This window comes from Eriocheir sinensis, chromosome 2 (genome assembly GCF_024679095.1).
Source record: "Eriocheir sinensis breed Jianghai 21 chromosome 2, ASM2467909v1, whole genome shotgun sequence".
Lineage (NCBI taxonomy): Eukaryota > Metazoa > Arthropoda > Malacostraca > Decapoda > Varunidae > Eriocheir > Eriocheir sinensis.
In genome coordinates, this window is record NC_066510.1 from 22,603,641 (window position 1) to 22,608,982 (window position 5,342).

General features: G+C 45.8%; 2 long non-coding RNA genes across 15 annotated transcripts; one reads left to right on the forward strand and one right to left on the reverse strand.

Annotated features, from left to right (window-relative positions):
- Positions 1–2,235: 2,235 nt before the first annotated feature.
- Positions 2,236–4,549, forward strand: LOC127001460 (uncharacterized). Its single transcript, XR_007755280.1, has 4 exons — positions 2,236–2,545; positions 2,775–4,051; positions 4,178–4,303; positions 4,430–4,549. It is a non-coding gene; the product is annotated as an uncharacterized LOC127001460 (long non-coding RNA).
- On the reverse strand, positions 3,049–4,588 carry LOC127001406 (uncharacterized). 14 transcript variants are annotated; one of them, XR_007755272.1, is made up of 5 exons: positions 4,452–4,588; positions 4,326–4,388; positions 4,074–4,199; positions 3,886–4,010; positions 3,049–3,817 (listed from the first exon to the last, which is right to left on the reverse strand). It is a non-coding gene; the product is annotated as an uncharacterized LOC127001406 (long non-coding RNA). The 14 variants fall into 14 exon arrangements; XR_007755265.1 differs by having other exon boundaries at positions 4,074–4,136; positions 4,263–4,388; XR_007755266.1 differs by having other exon boundaries at positions 4,137–4,199; positions 4,263–4,388.
- Between the last annotated feature and the right edge of the window lie 754 nt (positions 4,589–5,342).

Here is a 5,342-nt window from a genome sequence, read left to right on the forward strand (position 1 = left end):
GGTTGGCTCCTAGAATTCGAAGATAAAATTTGGGCTCGATGAAACGAAATAAAAGTGATGACGATGATTTAAACAGAACGATCAATGAAGCTCAAAAGGAAGGACTGCGGACTTTTAAAGAGACGCAAAAGCAAACAACAGACAGAGATGTCCTAGAACGATAATGGCAACCTCAACCCCTTAAAAATGAAAAAGCGCCCATAAACACACACACACACACACACACACACACACACACACACACACACACACACACACACACACACACACACACACACACACACACACACACACACACACACACACACACACACACACACACACACACAAACAAAAGCAGAGGAACAGTCTGACGCAACATATGCATACACACGTGCAGCCAATTCTACACTTCCTGACATGGATGCTCTCTCTCTCTCTCTCTCTCTCTCTCTCTCTCTCTCTCTCTCTCTCTCTCTCTCTCTCTCTCTCTCTCTCTCTCTCTCTCTCTCTCTCTCTCTCTCTCTCTCTCTCTCTCTCTCTCTCTCTCTCTCTCTCTCTCTCTCTCTCTCTCTCTCTCTCTCTCTCTCTCTCTCTCTCTCTCTCTCTCTCTCTCTCTCTCTCTCTCTCTCTCTCTCTCTCTCTCTCTCTCTCTCTCTCTCTCTCTCTCTCTCTCTCTCTCTCTCTCTCTCTCTCTCTCTCTCTCTCTCTCTCTCTCTCTCTCTCTCTCTCTCTCTCTCTCTCTCTCTCTCTCTCTCTCTCTCTCTCTCTCTCTCTCTCTCTCTCTCTCTCTCTCTCTCTCTCTCTCTCTCTCTCTCTCTCTCTCTCTCTCTCTCTCTCTCTCTCTCTCTCTCTCTCTCTCTCTCTCTCTCTCTCTCTCTCTCTCTCTCTCTCTCTCTCTCTCTCCTCTCTATTTACAATCCCCAGACTGATGCATTATAAAACTCGACTGGAAGCGCGATTATCCGGGCTAGTGTGTTGCTTAACGTGGCGGGATTAAGAGGGAGAGCGAGGGAAAGACGGCGAGGGAGTACGGAGGGAGGGGAAACGGAGGAAAAAAGTGATGATTGAGGCAGGTGTATAGGTGTAGGAAAGGAGACAAGGGAAGAGGGAGAGAATGATGTTGAGGAAAAAAGAAAAAAAAGAGTAAAAAGGGAGGAAAAGAAGAAAGAGGGAGGGAGACGTGAAGAAGAGAGAAAAAAAGTGTGGAAATATTGATTGTAAATGAAAGAATGAAGGAAGAGGGGATAAAAAATGGGTCGTTATGAAATGAAAGAGAGAGAGAGAGAGAGAGAGAGAGAGAGAGAGAGAGAGAGAGAGAGAAGAGAGAGAGAGAGAGAGAGAGAGAGAGAGAGAGAGAGAGAGAGAGAGAGAGAGAGAGAGAGAGAGAGAGAGAGAGAGAGAGAGAGAGAGAGAGAGAGAGAGAGAGAGAGAGAGAGAGAGAGAGAGCTAGATAGAGAGAGAGAGAGAGAGATAGAGATAGAGAGAGAGAGAGAGAGAGAGAGAGAGAGAGAGAGAGAGAGAGAGAGAGAGAGAGAGAGAGTCAAATAATCCATACAACTAAAATAAATAAAGGAAAGGAAAATTAAGATGGAGAAACAAAGATTAGAAGAGAGAAAGAAGTAATGAATGATGAAAGAAGGAAATAAATAAAGGAAAAAAAAGAGAAGGAAGATTTTATAGTTGGTCATTGCGGAACGTCAAAGGCTGTACGCGTATCTTTCCGTAATTCATCGTTCACGTGACCTCGAGCTATGACGATACTTTTTTGAGCCCGTGTACATGTGTTGGGGAATGAGTGAAATGTCATATTGTACAGTTAAACCCCGCCCCCTCACCACCACCACCACCATCACATTCATTTCCATCCCCACCATCATCCTTCTCCCCTTTTCAACTCCCCTTCATCCTCTTCCTCTCCAATCCTCCTTCTATCCTCCCCTTTTTCCCTCTATCCTCCCCTTTTCCCTCCCCTTCGTCATCTCCCATCCTCCCACCTTCTCCGCTCCCTCATCCTCCGCCATCTTTCCCCCTTTATTCCCCCTCCTCTCTTTCAACCTCCTCATAAGAACATAACATAAGGACGTAAGGAGTCTGCAAGAGGACGGTTGGTCTATACAAGGCAGCTCCTGTAAGTCTAACCCCACCTTACCTCACTGTCCATGTTCGATCGTTAGATGATTTGATAGTTAGTTAGTTAATAGGTAGTCCAATAGTACCCTTGTATAGTACCCTTAGTTAGATAGGTAGTTAGATAGGTAGTTTAATAGTTAGACAGTTTGAATTAGTTAGTTAGTTCGTTAATTTTACTGTATTCTGTATTTGTTTATTTATTTATTTGGATTATTTTTTTGTTTTTGTTTTATTTTATTTTATTTTGGGGTTTTTCTTTTTCTTTTTGTTTCTTTTTTCTTTTCTTTTCTTTATCTTTTTCTTTGTTTTCTTGCTGTTGCTTTTTCTTTTTTGATGTTCTTTTATTTCATATCATCCTCTTGTTGATGTTCATTGGTCTGGGTGAGCCACTTTCCTCCCAGAAGAGACCCACCCATAATTTTGGTGATGTTAGGTAGGGGCCGAAAGGTGGATGATATTTCTTATATTTTTCTTCTTGATGTGTTTTTCTTCTTGTTTTTGTTTTCCGATGTTTTTTTTCTGTTCTTTTTCTTCTCATTTCTTTTCCTCGTGTTTTTTAATGCTCTCTTATTTCATATCATCCTCTTGTTGATGTTCTTCGTTTGTCTGGGTGAGCCGCTTTCCTCCCAGAAGAGACCCACCCATAATTTTGGTGATGTTAGTTTGGGGCCGAATGGTGGATGATGTTTCTTTGTATGTTACTTTTCTTGATGTTGTTCTGTTATTGCTGTTACTTTTCTTTTGCGATGTTTTTTTGCTCTTTTTTCCCCTATTTTTTTGGTGTTCTTTTCTATATCATCCCTCTTTGATGTTCTTTGGTCTGGGTGAGCCTCTTTCTCCCCAGAAAAGACCCACCCATAATTTTGGTGATGTTAGTTTGGGGCCGAATGGTGGATGATGTTTCTTTGTATGTTACTTTTCTTGATGTTGTTCTGTTATTGTTGTTACTTTTCTTTTGCGATGTTTTTTTTCTCTTTTTCCCATTTTTTTGGTGTTCCTTTCTATATCATCCCTTTTCGATGTTCTTTGGTCTGGATGAGCCTCTTTCTCCCCAGAAAAGACTCATCCATAATTTTGGAGATGTTAGGGCCTGAAGGTGGATGATCTGTGTTTCTTTTCTTTTCTTGATGTTTTGTTTCTATATTTTCCTTTTTCTGGTGTTCCTTTTTATTTTAATTTCTTTGGTGTTCCCATCACGTGGATTGTCTACGACATCTAACGAGCACCACAAGCCCCGGGTTATTGTTCGGAGTTTGCTCTCCTAGGCAGACTGCCTACCACGGCTGACGAGCTCCACCTGCCCGGGTTTATTGTTCGGAGTTTGCTCTCCTAGGCAGACTGCCTACCACGGCTGACGAGCTCCACCTGCCCGGGTTTATTGTTCGGAGTTTGCTCTCCTAGGCAGACTTCCTACCACGGCTGACGAGCTCCACCTGCCCGGGTTTTTTGTTCGGAGTTTGCTCTCCTAGGCAGACTGCCTACCACGGCTGACGAGCTCCACCTGCCCGGGTTTATTGTTCGGAGTTTGCTCTCCTAGGTGTATTACCTATGACGGCTCACGAGCCCAACCTGCCCGGGTTTTATGATCGGAGTTTGCTCTCCTAGGTGTATTACCTATGACGGCTCACGAGCCCAGCCTGCCCGGGTTTATTGTTCGGAGTTTGCTCTCCTAGGTGTATTACCTATGACGGCTCACGAGCCCAACCTGCCCGGGTTTATTGTTCGGAGTTTGCTCTCCTAGGTGTATTACCTACGACGGCTCACGAGCCCAACCTGCCCGGGTTTATTGTTCGGAGTTTGCTCTCCTAGGTGAATTGCCTACCACGGCTAACGAACCTCACCTGCCCGGGTTTGTAATCGGAGTTTGCTCTCCTAGGTGAACTGCTTTCGCTAACGACCTCCACCTGCCCGGGTTTATAATCGGAGTTTGCTCTCCTAGGTGAACTGCTCACGCTAACGACCTCCACCTGCCGGGTTTTGTAATCGGAGTTTGCTCTCCTAGGTGAACTGCTCACGCTAACGACCTCCACCTGCCGGGTTTTGTAATCGGAGTTTGCTCTCCTAGGTGAACTGCTCACGCTAACGACCTCCACCTGCCGGGTTTTGTAATCGGAGTTTGCTCTCCTGGGTGAACTGCTTTCGCTAACGACCTCCACCTGCCCGGGTTTGTAATCGGAGTTTGCTCTCCTAGGTGAACTGCTTACGCTAACGACCTCCACCTGCCCGGGTTTGTAATCGGAGTTTGCTCTCCTAGATGAACTGCTTTCGCTAACGACCTCCACCTGCCCGGGTTTGTATTCGGAGTTTGCTCTCCTAGATGAACTGCTTTCGCTAACGACCTCCACCTGCCCGGGTTTATTGTTCGGAGTTTGCTCTCCTAGGTGTATTACCTATGACGGCTCACGAGCCCAACCTGCCCGGGTTTATTGTTCGGAGTTTACTCTCCTAGGTGAATTGCCTACCACGGCTAACGAACCTCACCTGCCCGGGTTTGTTGTTCGGAGTTTGCTCTCCTAGGCAGACTGCCTACCACGGCTAACGAGCCCCACCTGCCCGGCGTTGTAGCCGGAAGATCTCCGGCACCTCCGTCGGGGTCCCGATGGACGTCGAGGCGCCCTGCCGGGAGCCCTCCAGTCCTGCCATGCTCGCCAGGGAGACCTTGGGCTCGCTGGCGCTCCACCGCCTCGCCGATTCGAATAGTGCGAATGCAAGAACTCGCTTCTTAAAACTACCAGACTGGATTATAAAATTAATCATAAATGCTGTGAAGGCGCCGGTCACCGCGTTTATCGATTCTTGGATGAAGGACCAATGGGCCTCGGGGACGCGCACAAGCATCATAAGGAATCCTCGACGCGGCTTACGGCGCAGCATCCGTTTCCCTTTTCTTTCTTACTTCCAATTTTTCTTTTGAATTATATATTTTTTCTCTTATTGACTGATTGATTGATTTTACGTAGTAAGAATTGGTTCGCCAATTAACGTCTTTCAGGTACATTGCATTCACACACCTGTTGAGGGAGAACACCAGTGAGCGTGTTGACTCACGAGGACGGCCCACTAAAGTTTCCTAACATTTGCATTGGGCTGCCAGTTCTCTTTAGTCGTCTGTTCCTCTATTTTTCTCTCCTTAATTCATTCTATTTCTCCCTTTCTTTCATCCTTGCTCTCTATACATATATTTCTTTCAAACTTCTTCATCGGCCCCCTTTCCTTTCCATTCTCCCTCC